This window comes from Aythya ferina (genome assembly GCF_964211825.1).
Source record: "Aythya ferina genome assembly, chromosome: 2".
NCBI lineage: Eukaryota > Metazoa > Chordata > Aves > Anseriformes > Anatidae > Aythya > Aythya ferina.
This window is the reverse complement of record NC_140297.1, coordinates 26,734,857-26,748,412: the sequence shown is the minus strand read 5'-3', so window position 1 is coordinate 26,748,412 and position 13,556 is coordinate 26,734,857.

Here is a 13,556-nt window from a genome sequence, read left to right as displayed (position 1 = left end):
ACCACTTGGAAAATAGCTTTATTTTTAAATGAAATGTAACCAATATTAAAAAGCTTCCATCCTTGGAAATCAGAGTTTCTGACCTCGAAACACACAGCATAGGCTCCAGTGAGCAAATTTTTGCTGGTCCCACAAAAGTACTTTCATGAGGTAGTTAGACTATTGTGCCAACCTAGTATAATTATTGTAATCAGCCAACCCAATTACAGAATAACAACCTGCTATACACATGACATTCAATGTATATATTAAGGATGATCTCTTAGTATTGGTAAAAGTCATCTTCCAGCAGCAGGAAGAAATGGCTTCATCATGATTATTTTTTATGCTTCGCTTTGGTGAAGACTTAAATATGGTTGCATTTATATTTTGCACCTTGGAAAATATTTGTATTTTAAAATAACACATTAAAGCTTTGAGCCTGAAAACACTAATGCACAAGAGTAACTTTATTTATACATTAGGAATATTTTAGTCAAATGGCCTAATGTTTGCAGAATCAGATTCTGAAAAGTAATGTACTATTTTATGTTGTACCACTATTGGTGCAAAAATTAATGGATGCATTATTTAAATCAGGCATTTAGAGACAAGCTTTGCAGCTTGGCTGTTTTTTGCTATCATATTGTTGGAAGAAACAAGTAAATAAAATCTGAAGGAATGGGAATTGAAAACAGAGGAAATGAAATGGAAACACATGACATGTTCGAGATGTGAGGCACACCTGCTTCAGGCTGAAATGTCCCAGATTCAGAGCAAAGGCAATTTTCAGCCTTCCCTTCGACCCAGGATTTAGTAAAACTCTTGATCCGTCTTTTCACATCTAAAAAAATCCTTTCATCCTTTCGGTCTCCATCAGCCCCAGAGGTTAAAGCTTTCCTTTCAGCTCTGATTATCACAGATGTTGCTCTGTATGAGTGGAGACCCCAGTTTTACCCGGGACTAGCCTTTGCATTCAAACTCAAATGCTTTTTCTTCCAAAGCACACACACAGCAATTTGTTTAATGCTTTGGATATTAAGTATAGCCTTCAGAGAAAACACTTGGGACTTCACTCAGGCAAGGTCATTTTTTAACCAGAAGAGTGAACCATCTGTGACCTCAGCCAGGACTGCGAGCTGTGCCAGCTCAGGCTGAATTGAAGAAGGTGAAGTCTATGAGCAGCACTGCCGAAGGAAGCACCGCAGCCTTTTCCAGCAGGGAAATGAAATATTGTCATGTATGGGCCAATGACAAAATTGTTGGGCTAATTAAGCAAGTAAATCCTGCCTGATGGTGCCCTACACACAAATAACCATTTTTGCTCTGGGGAGTGATCTGTACCATATATTTTATTAGCAATCCAAGTAGATGGTAATGGGAAGATTTGCCTCCTGCATCCACCAAAAGCACTTTTTGACTATTTCAAAATTAGATTTTGACCTTAAAGGTGTGGTATCCTTTCTGTTGTTTCTGTCATCCTGAAGTACCTACTGTGGTGTTTGTAACACGGAGTCAATTTATAGGAGCAGTACTCCTGGATGGTTAAGTGGTTCCAGCTGTCATCTCTATCATTTACTTGTAGCAAAATGAAACCAATATTAAAAAATAAAATAAAATAAAATAAAATAAAATAAAATAAAATAAAATAAAATAAAATAAAATAAAATAAAATAAAATAAAATAAAATAAAATAAAATAAAATAAAATAAAATAAAAAAATAAATATATATATAAAAGCCCCATTAAAACAGCTAGCAAAATAACTTCCATCCTGTTCTGTCACTTTATACTCACATTTCACACCTGAGCAACCAATCCTCTTTACACACCTCTCAGGCAATACTTTGGTATTTTGTTCGGATGTGCACCAGGGAGTTCCCAAAAGCAGCAGAGCTGGTTGTGTGGAGCAGAAATACCAGTGGGAATGAAATAACTACAGTCATGACTCTCTGCCTAAAACACAACCTCAGTTTCATATACTGTAGTGTCAAGGCAGCTATAACTCCTTGAGGTCTTCCCAGTGATGAAGTCACAAAAAGAAACCCCTGGATGAGATATTTTGTGATCACCAAAATTTTTACTTTCCTGAGTAAATGCAATGAGGACTAGTTGAGAAACAGAGCTGAACTATTTCACTTTCTGCATCACAGGTGGTTTTCTACTGCAACAGGAGTTTGGCATCCCCTGTGAAGACCTGAGCATCTCTGTCTTTTTCTGTTTTGGGCTCTCTGCACCTGTCCAGCTCTACTTCCTGCTACAAACATTTCTAGATAAAGCTCTGTTTTACATTTCATGGTGTGCATATACTCTTCAACTAACAGCTTTCAGAAGTGGTATCAATCTGCCTTTTCCTACTAAATAGACCCCTTTTACACAATAACTACCATACATTTGTGACTGTGAATATGTAAATAGGTAAAAATGAAAATGCATCCACTGCCACACAGAATAACATTGCAGCCTTAAACTTCAGATCCATTCAGGATGATTTGCTAACATTTGGTACTCCAAGCTGAAGTGCCAAAATTGCCTGTCTCGTGCAATTTTCAAACATTCCACCCGCACAGAACTAAGGAAAAATAGCAATCTCCAGGAGAGACCAAACTTCGTTTAACCTGTTTTACAAAGTACTAAATAGCTTTTCTATTTTAGATGAAGAGCGGTGAATATGTCCTTTGTGCTGTACTTACCAAGTACTTGCAATGCCATATATTCCAGGCAGTTTTCAGTGATATTATAACATACTCCATTACTATGATTATTTATCAACACCGCAATCATGTAACTTTGTCTGATCCATAAGATCTCCAGTGGGGAGAAAACTCATTTTTATTGCTTTTAATTTCTTGAAGATTTGAAATAATTTCCACTAAAATTGTTTTGAAAGACTAAAGCTTTCTCTAGACTGCTTCCTAAAAACAATTACAGACTGTTTGTGTATCATTCAACCAAAAGCTGAATATCTATCTGTAGTCAGATATCTGTAATCCTAGGACTGCTACCATCTTTGGTAGTCTGAGGTTTCTGTCACACTGGAGTTTTTTTATAGACACAGGCAATTATTTTTCCATATGTAAAAACATTTACAGCGTGCACTTTATAAACAGACCTGCTGTTTAATCTGACAGGTGAAGGGTGACTCCCTATCAAGTCTATTTGTCTATACAAAAGCCATGTTTTTGTGAAGAAAACCTGATTTCAACAAACGTAAACCTGAATTACAGGAGAGGAAAAAGGAAAGGCCCGGTGATCCTTGTGCAATGGAGTTCAGGCTCACTGGGGCTTTGAAGCCCTGAAAAAAAATATAATATAGTTTGCAATTATTTTACATATTATTAAATAAACATTTTCTGTGAGTCGAGGACTGTCCTGATTTGTAGAATTCTAGTCCATGAACAAGGATGACTGCAGAACTTGTACACCATTTTGTTGTATACTACTTTTCTCCAAGATTTTTGTTCCTTTTGTTGTTAGTAATTGTATTTACAAACTTTTGGAAGAAGCAACCATGTTTTCTCAACACAAGAGAGAATTCAGAAACCTTTGAGACTATTTTGCATTGGGTAATTTTCCCAAATATCTGTGCTTGCTAAAAACATCCATTATTTCCACGTCATTTAAATTGTTTAAAACAAGAAACTTTTCCCTTAAAATAATTAAAGGTTCCATTCCAAATTGTTGCTAATTTACAATCAATTCATATGTGATATGATGTATTTTGGAACTGGATACAAGGAATTGCATTTTTTTGCAAAAGACTTGATGTGTTGGATTCAGGTCAAAACCCTGGAAAATAAGGATTTTTCTACAGCAAAGGGAAAACAGTCTTTTGAGTGGGGAATGCTTAATTTGTGAATATGACATAGTGCAGACTTCCTTACCATATTCCCAGCATTTTGTCTTGCCCTCTGGGCTCAAACTACCAGGAGAACAATTTGTCTTGTGATGTTTGGTATTTCTTCTGCTAATGCCAGAGTAAGCTAAGGAGAGAAAAGGCAAATGAAAATGAAAAAGGTACTAGACACAACTCAAACACTATGGTTAACTTCTAGACTTCCTTCATGTCAGCTCCTCAGTTCTCCAGTATCAGCAAAAAGCCATGGCAGCCACTTCTGAGGGTGGGTCTCTGTGGTATTCACCAAAACATCCAAAAATCATATAAATACCCTAGAGTGAAGTCTGGCTGTGCCCAGGTCAGATGCCACAGGAGTCACCTGGAGTCATGGACACCGAGCTAACGCGTGGTGGCTGACATGGTCACGGACAACATGCGTCAACGGGATGCACTGTCAGCACCCAGGGTGCATGATGGATCTCAGACACAGCCATCAGGGTGGCTGAGAGCCAGGTCTGAGAGAAATCTGCCTTTTACAGTTGAGGCAACAGTAGTTTTCCCCGGTGGGAAGGGAAATCAAAGAGAAATTTCAACTTCTCTGCTCTGTACTCTCCCGTGAGCGGGGAGCGATCGCTGATGGCCTTGGCAGCTATTTCATCCCCAGCCTCACTGATTTTCCCTGCAGCAGGCATTGCACAGGCGTGCGGCAGAAGAAAATCTCTGATCCAGAGGAGGCAGATTTGACAGAGGACAATTGAATGAGGAAGATTATGGCACTGTTAAAAGACACCTGGAAGTTTAAAAAACAGTAATGATCTACCACTACTGAATGAGGGCCAGCAAATACAAAAGCACAGTAGGACTACAGATAGATGTGTCTGCCTCAAACTTGAAGCTTTCTTCTGGAAGTGCAGACATCTTCTCTTACACACAGCATGGCTTGAAATTCAATGGAACTTTAGCTCCCAACGTACAGGGCAAGCGCCTGGGCTAAATCTATGCCGTAGTGACTATGGAGAACTTCTCTCTATTCAGTTCCCAGCAGTTTAGGGAGAGATCATTACCAATGGCTCAGAAACAGCAAATGTTTGGCTGCACTTATGGTAATTTCTCACGCCTCTCCCTCCGCATCAAGACGATTATGTATATTCTTTAAAGTTGATAAAGCTACTCAGCTTCGAAGCCAAAAACATGTGTTGAAAAAATGAGGAACATTAAAGGCTCTTTTCTGGTCCTAGCCATTTCACACACGCTTTCTCTAAGCTGTGGCAGTCTTCCAGCCTAGCTGAATCCAAACGTTGTTCCTTTCACAGGCACACAGCAAGTTCGCATAGTAAACGTGCACAGCACAGCTCACCCGAGGCTCTGATTATTTCTGCTTGCAATGTAATGTTACTGGCCATCACCGAAATGCGGTGTAGGACGAACCTCATGGCACCAGCTTGGCTGGGGGTTTATAAGCATGTGAAAAAAAAATAAATGCCAGTGCCTCGATATGGGGAGTTTTGACATTTTTTATTTACATTTATTTGCACAGCTCTGAGCATTATTCAATTGTCAAACAATCATGTGTTGGTGGTGAGGAGGCAAGTAGGTTATAAAAATGAATTGGCAAGATTCTCATTTACAGAGAGTAATTTGTCTCCACCGTAATGCATGTATGTATTGTCAGGTTGGGAGAAGGAAGCCTTCTCAAGAAATGGGAATCAGATTCATCATCTCAGTTTCAGAGTCATGTTCACTTACTTTATTAGCATAGCGTAGCAAAGAAAATCCAGCTCTCCTGCTGTTTTCCATTTCACAAGAGCTCCCTTCTCCCTTCACACCAACCCTCCCTTTGCTGGTTCCTCATAAATAGAAAATGGTGCCGGCATATTTTTCTAGGTAGAAAAAGCAGATGTAATCTATTTAAAGATTTCACCTAAAGCCATTCGGGATAATGAACATTTGATGGGTTAGGGAATGGCCATGTGAATAGGGCAGAGAGCTTGCAACCTCCCACTCTGTCAATCACTGCACTCAGCCATGTAGTCTTACCCCTTCCACGAGGTAGAGGGGCTGTACAGCTCTGCCTCTGCTGCAGCTGCATTTCTTCCAAGGGCATGCAGTCACTGTTTGTCTTTCCTGTCTTAGCTACAAACCCACAGAGAAAAGGGTGCTTCTCTTTGGTCTGCTTTACCCAAACCCCTATTTTTGGCAAGAGTTGTGTGGCAGAGCCTAGTTGTGTGTAGGAAGAGGCTGCACTGACTCCTTCTGGAGCACGCCATCACACGGCATTTGGCACATGTGGATGTTGGCATGTATCTGGGATTTGTGATGGTTATAACAGTCTAAGATTCCTGGACCATCCACTTATTGCTCTGTTATTTTTCCTGCTGTACCTAGAGATTGCTTCTTGGTTTTATACTCAGATCATAGCTGGTGTCAGGAATTTACAGAATTTACTGGCTAGTAAAACCATGCTTATTCAGGAAGCTGTCCCTCACTGTGTGACAGCAGCAGCCTCGTTACAGTGCCCTCATTGCTGCCAAAATCTTTTGCATTGAAAATAATACATTTGAAGCAAAGATGCTGGCAGGTGCCATACCATCAGTGGGCTACCACAAAGCAGAGCAGAGTGCAGGAGAAGCACTGGAGTTGCTAGACCATGGCTCTTCGTTAGGCCATGGCTCTTCACAACTCTTCAGGTATTTTCAGATTATTTTATTTTTTATTTTTTATTTTTTATTTTTTATTTTTTTTTTTAGATCCTGGAAAGAGCCATGGGACCATCTCTCCTCCTTGTCTGCTTCTCAGCCTCCAGCGATGGCACTGATCCTCCTGTTCCAAGGCATGTCAAGCGTGGTGTGATATATCGCAATTACCCCAAGGGTGGCAGTCCCTAGGGAGAGCTGACAGCACTGTTCAGAACAGCAGAGGTTTTGAGTTATTTTCAGGTAGTTTTAAAGATCATTCAACAATTCCTTTACATATTTTACAGACTCTGCTCAAGATTTTTCCTCTTGTAGTTATCTAAGTCAAGAGCAAAAATCACTCCCTGTTTATTCTCACAAGCAAGAGCAAGAAGACTGCACTTTGATATCCAATGGCCACATATGAATTTGGAGCACCAGACTTCAGATGTAGGACTCCAATGGAAAGGTATCTGGCCATTTTCTCAAAATCAAGAGTCAAAAAAATCAAAGCCACTTCCAGTGATCTTGAGCTAGTTTTCTACTTTTCCACTCTGAGATTTTTAAAATGTTTAAATGGAGGATCCAAGAAAACATCTAACCAGAAAAGTGTGATAGTTACAGAAAAAAACAGGGGCAGGTGGGGGAGGGACCTGAGGAAATCTTTGAAAGCCAGATTATGTTATGAGGTTGTCAAGGTCTGTGGGGAAAGTTTTGCTCAGCCAAAAATGTCACAAGCTGTTCTCTGGGTAACGCACACAGGAGGGGCTGTAATCTGTTAAACCTGTGAGTGCATAGAGACATCGAAGGCAATCAGGGATATGCATAAAATAGCAGACTTAGACTACTGTGTGCCACAAAAAGCAGTTGCTTCAGGGACGTGCTAGCATGGAGCCCTTGGTCTCCTCCTTCCCTTACTGGCGGTTGCACCTTTCTGCCTACAGCCCTGGTGGCAACTCGGGGCTGGTGAATCCTGTTAGGCCCTTTCTCTCACAGACATACTCCATGACAGGCTGTGTAGATGCTAAAGTCCCTAAAATGTCAGTGCCTTGGCTGATCTCAGTCCTTGACAAAGATATTTCAATCAAGTTTTGGAGCAGTTGGCCCAGGGAGGCCATGGTGGTTTCAAGGCCTGACTGCATAAAGCTCTGAGCAATGTGGTCAGGCTTCAGAGCTGACCTTGCTGGAAGCGAGAGGCTGGACTGAAACCTCCTGAGGTCCATCCCACCCTGAAGTCTTATAGAAAGGAATAAGCAGGCTCAGGTCTCTGCAGCCAGTGGGTCGGGATCAGGCCCTGCAGGAACAGCACAGAGCAGAGGTTGGCAGGGCAGGGAAGGGGGACCTGACCCTGAACATGGGCTGTGGGCCTGCTCGTGCTTATTACTAACTGCATGGAAGATATGGCTGACTGATGTTACCAACGTCAAACATGAGCTGCTTGTACCAAGGATGATGGAGGTCTAAATACTGAGGGAGTTTAGTATTATTCAGGACTATGGGACATGATACCAAAATCAGTGTTTTTTTGCAGCTTCTTGAGATTTCTCTCTCCTATAGTTTGACTGTCTCATAGCTGGTTCCATTGCTAGAAGAAATAGCAATTTCTGGATTCAAGGGATGCTCCGATACCAATAGGCTGACTTATATTGATTCCATCAGGAGACAAATTAGAGAGGCAAAGTCACTGTTGTGAACTTTTATGTATTTTTGCAGCCATGGAAATTTTCATTCTACTTGCAGCTCCTAATGATCTTTTTATTTCATAACTTTGACTTTTTGTTTGAATGAAGAGTACACTTCTAGCACTTACAGATGCAGAGAAAAGCTTAATGGAGAGGAAACCCTGAGGTCCAATGAGTGATGCACAGACCCTGGTGAAGGAGTTTTGTTATAACCTACGGGTTATCCTCTTACTTCTGATTTTGGCCAGACTGCGTTCAGTACTTCCTGAGACATGGTATCACACTGCAGATGGCTGGCTGCAGGCAGACACTTTACTGTGAAGTCCATTTTTCTGCTGACAGTGCCCCCATCCCAGGAGCAGTTTGTTACCATGCTGTGTGGCTGAATGTTCTCCAAGTCGGCTGCCGAAGAGGACAATCTTTAAGTGCCTCTCCAGCCAGGTCAGACAGCTTAGCTAATGGGCTGAGGCTGATCTAGGCTTTCCTGTTGGCTTTGCAGGTTGAATTCAGGTTAACTCAGAGTCCCTTCCACCCACATGTGTTAGGATGGGTACAGCAGACCTGAAAAAGCCCCCCCCCCGTGCACAGCCCATCATTCAGGCTGGATGAATGTCCCAGGTGAAGCTCCCCGCACAGGCACTGCCTTGTCCTCCCTTCACAGCAGGGAGGTGATGTCTACATTTCCCCCTCTTGGATGCTGTAGCAACTTATTTTGGAGCATCTCCTTCTTGCACTCATAAGAGCTTTTTAACTCCCTTGCTTGGCACTCCATTATAATTTTGCTGTGGAAGGAAGTGGCAATTTCTGCAACAGGGCCATCGGGCACAGAGCAGGAGCCGGGTGACGAGTACAATAGAAGGGAAGGGGGCAGATAAATATCTTTGCAAAGCTTTAAAAATCAATTGATATTCTCCTTTCACAAAATGAATGTGTTCCCTCAGTCCGTATTTATTGATCATTCACGGTCACTGACACCTGGCTTGCCAACGAGCTGCACAAGGGACTGCGTGGGCACAGCTTCCCAGCGAAGGCACTTAACACGTGTTTCGTGTGGGTAACCTAAGGCGGTTAAATTGCCTGGTTAGCATCCCTTTTCGCTCACCCCCTGCCTCGAAAAACCACTGAAAAGAAAGGAGACATGGGGAGCAGGAAGGGGGAAGGGGAGCTATTGCAGGAGTTTTCACCTGGATACAGTTGCTATAGGAACCACTTACCGAGCATCTCGGCGCCTCCACTATTCAAGGAAATTCGCTCACCCTTAATCGCGGGCGAAGCTAAGTGGTTTACCCGCGAGTGGAGACATTCAGCCCCTGTTCGTCCCCGGTGGGCTGGGGACCGCGCACTGGTGCCAGCAGCAGGGCGAGGGGCTCCCTCACCCGACAGGGAAAGCAGGGAAGTGGGAAGAGCGATGCAAACAGCAGCAACTGCGGTCAGAGGGCTGCTGGAGGGAATGGCCAAACGGAGGAGCTGTGGTGGAGAGCGGGGATGAGAAGAAGCCAAGAGGTAGTGACAGAAATCAGGACTTTTATCGCAAAGGGAGAAAAGGGTAGAGAGAGTGTATGCAAGCTCTGGAACAAATGGAGTTCTGGAAAAGGCAAGAGGGGAAAAATCAAAGCTGTAGGAGAGGTAGGTAGCATTAGAGGTGGAGACCTCGGCGAGTGAAACAGCATTAGCAGAAAGTGCCCGTCTTGGTGTTTGTAATGTGCTCTGGGATCCTGGGATGAAAGGCCTAAGCAGAAAGAGCAATACTGTGTTTTTTGATATAATTTTGATAGCTTTCACGATAGCTATTAGTTTCAGTCCTTGAAACCTCATCTCGATGGAAGCTGTGGCAGTGCCTCCGTGTCATTATCCCGCCGCCGGGTATACATTTATACTTGATGGTGTGGTGGAAGTGCAGATTGCTGCTGCCGGAGCAGGGGCCTATCAGCTGCACATTAGGGCAACTCTTGACCCTTGGTTTGTGGAGAGTGGCTCATCCGCAACCAGGAGTAGACCACGGACAACAAGTTAATGACCTTTTTCCCACCGGTTCAACAAGAAAAGTAACTTCAAAATTGATACTGCCGAAGGAGCCTGTATGAGAAGAGAACGGCACTAATCACCGCAAGGCAGTGAGGGGAGATCGTGAGGCAGGGAGAAGATTAAACAGAATTACACAAAGGACACCCAAGTTCAGCAAAGCACTTAAGTCGCTGCCTAATTTTAAACCAGAACTAGTGCAAAGTATGAGCCAATTTGCAGTGATCAGAGAGAGAACAATTCTCAGGATGGCTCAACGAAGTGGTGTCACTTAGCAGGAGTTCAAACGAGCGGAAGAAAAGCAGAGGAGAACTTTAAAATGGCTCAGAGTACACAACAGGTAGGCGAGCAGAGGTCAGGTGAAAAAGTGTAAAGTGGCAGAGGAAGAAGGTGGCAGCAACAGGAGAGAATTATAAGCTATTATGATAAACGGCAAATGGATTATGATAAATCTTCTCCACGCCTCTTTGTACGCTGCAAATCAATGAGGGTTGGAACGTATTTACCATGTGATGCGCTTTAACTCCGCAAATTAATGGTATTACCTTAAACAACTTCTGATAAATGCACCACTTCACAAAATTACACAATTTATGTAAGGAAACCCAGATTTCACATGTCAACTGATATAAATACAATATTGATATAATTGTATTTTTCAGAGATATGCATTAAAAATAGGAACTTTAAAAAACGTAAATTGAGCAAAATAGAAGCATATAGACTACCACGTGCTGTTTGTGCACTGCTAAGAGAACTTGAAATTGTTTTTCCTATAGGCAGCTCTGCAAAGGTCTGCTACCATGCAGCTCCTGACCTCAACAATTACATACGTTTCTGGGTAAGAATTTGTGCGTAGTTTCTTTTAAAAATATTTTGTCGTTACTGCCAATGTTTGTTGACTAATCCCACAAGAGAAATACAGCAGAACATTTGGTAAAAGCCAGGAGCCAGTCGTACCAGAAGCCAGACCAGCAGCTGACACACAGAAGACCACTTTAAGTGGTGGTATGCTTTAAAAATGCTGCTGGTGGTGGTCTGCTCCCAGCCATCCTCTCTGTGGACAAGTTTCCAAAAAGTACTGCTTGTGGTCAGTGAATTCATCACTTTGGGCACATGCCTCAAGTACAACTAATCCTGTGCACATCCAGGGCAGCTCCCTGGGCTTTGAGAAATGGCAGAGCCACCCCTGCAAGAGAGGAAAGTTGAGGTAGGACCCATGTGTGCTCATGCTGGCCTTCCTCTTCACCTATCACAGCTACAAAACATTATCGTATTTGTGATTAGAGCCATGTTTTCAGCAAGGCCTTTGGGAAAGCTCTTCAGAAATGCTCCAGTGAGGCAGAAGCCAAATTCTGTCTCCAAGAGCATCACAACCACCTTATTCTTACTGAAAAGTGAGTGTAAAGGAGGATCTCACACAGCAACAAAAACTTACACATCTGTAAAACCTTCCTTTAGGTTCTAGGTGCTGCTGTTTTAAGATGTCTGACTTTAGACCACTGACAGCTCAGATTTCTCAGAAATCTAGGTCATCCATTTCTCCTTTGACCCTGATGGGCAATGCAGGCATCTAAATGTTGGGTCTCAGAACTGAACTCCCAGAAATCAAGGAAAAGGCAACAGATTTTAAATACCTGTAACATATGAAGGGCAGGAGTCAAACAACAAAACACATTTGGATTCTGGGTTCACACACCAGGAGGATGTGATTCAAGTGGTAGAAAAAAAAGTGTGAGGACAGACATTTATGTTGCCAACGTTCAAGCTAAAGAAATAGAGCTAAAGGCTGAGCTCTGGGTAGAGGTGAGAAAGACAAGTTGAGTTTTATTACTACCTCTCAGGGCAAAGTGTATATGGGAGAGAGGACAGGCTCTCATCTGAGAGAACTTCAGCCAAAGCATCAGGCTTATCCAAAATTTCACCAGAAGGGAAAGTGCTTTCAGTGGGAGGTGGAGGTGGGAAGAGGTGATGAAGACAACACAATATGGAAATGCTGCCAAGGGCTGGGAGATCTGGCAGTGCCATGGAGTTCTGCAGCCTGACCTGTGTAGAATAAGGATGTTGGTGTTATCTAGCTCCGAACTCTCCCTTATTAACAGAATTTCAAGTTCTCTTTTTCTGGATTATAAAGGGATTGAGAAAACAAACTTTCCCACCATTGTTTCTCTCATGCAGTCATTTTTCTATTACAAGTTTTTTCACTGACCACAGACCCCGTTTGTCCATTCTTATCACAAAGAAGAGCTTCCCTGCTCCGGCCCAGTGCTCTGCCCTCAGCTGGCAGGATCCCCTTCTCCTCCGAGGTGGGAGGACACAGGGATTTGCCTGTCCTTGCAGACAGGGCTCTGTAACTGCATTTTGCAACAGCCCTGCAGCACCCTCCATACAACCACTGTGCCATTTCTCTTGCAGCAAAACACTTATTTGCTTTTGGGCTGCAGCTGCACACTAAGCTGAAGCCTTCCCCAAGATTTTGGAAACATTGCCAGTCTCTCCTTCACCAGCCACAAGGTTCAGGGCAAGCACTGCATGGAAGGGGCATTAGGTCTGCCTTCCAGCCACCTCAGCAGTTATTTTACTCTTCTGTTATGAAAGACGGCATTTCTAATAGAATCACAACCTCACTGGCTTCCCCATGCACAATGATTAATGTTATTACCCAGGCTGAGTAGCAGTTTCCAACACATTGCCCCATTTTTATCCTAAATGTGAACTCCTGGCTCCATTGAAATCCAAGCAGCTCTCAACAGATTTTTCAAGATTTTGTCCCCAGTAAGGTTTGTAACACCACTTCAAAACTTACAGCAGCTCAAAGAAGCAGGCTTAGTGAAGTAACACTTGTTCAAATTAATTTATGTTGGCATGAAGTCAGTGCAAAATACTAAGAGACTGGTTCAAAAATATTCAGTGTTTCTCTGTTACTTTGCACTAGCTTCCATCATAGCTAGAACATTTTCAGATGTTTTGCAGGTTTTATAGCACGGGTCAGGATTTTCAGTTGTCTTTTTTGTTTTTTGTTTTTTTTTTTTCCTCCTGAGAATAATGCCACATAAGCAACAATAGATCCAAGCCATTTTTTCCCCCAAAATGAAAACAAAACTGAAATATTTTCTTCCCATGAAATCTAACAGAGAAAAATATCCTGATTGACAAATGATTTTTCAGTCCTTTCATCAAGTGAAATCTGGCTCTCAAGGCTACGATTTGAGACACTGACTCCTTTTTTTTTTTTTTTTTTTTTGAAGGAGCCTGTCCAACAAGAGATCTTTGACAGGCTTGAAACACTACAGCAACCTTTAATTTAGAGAAATTATTTCCAGTAGGGAAAGCGGCTGGTCATGTGCAGGACTCAAATTAGGA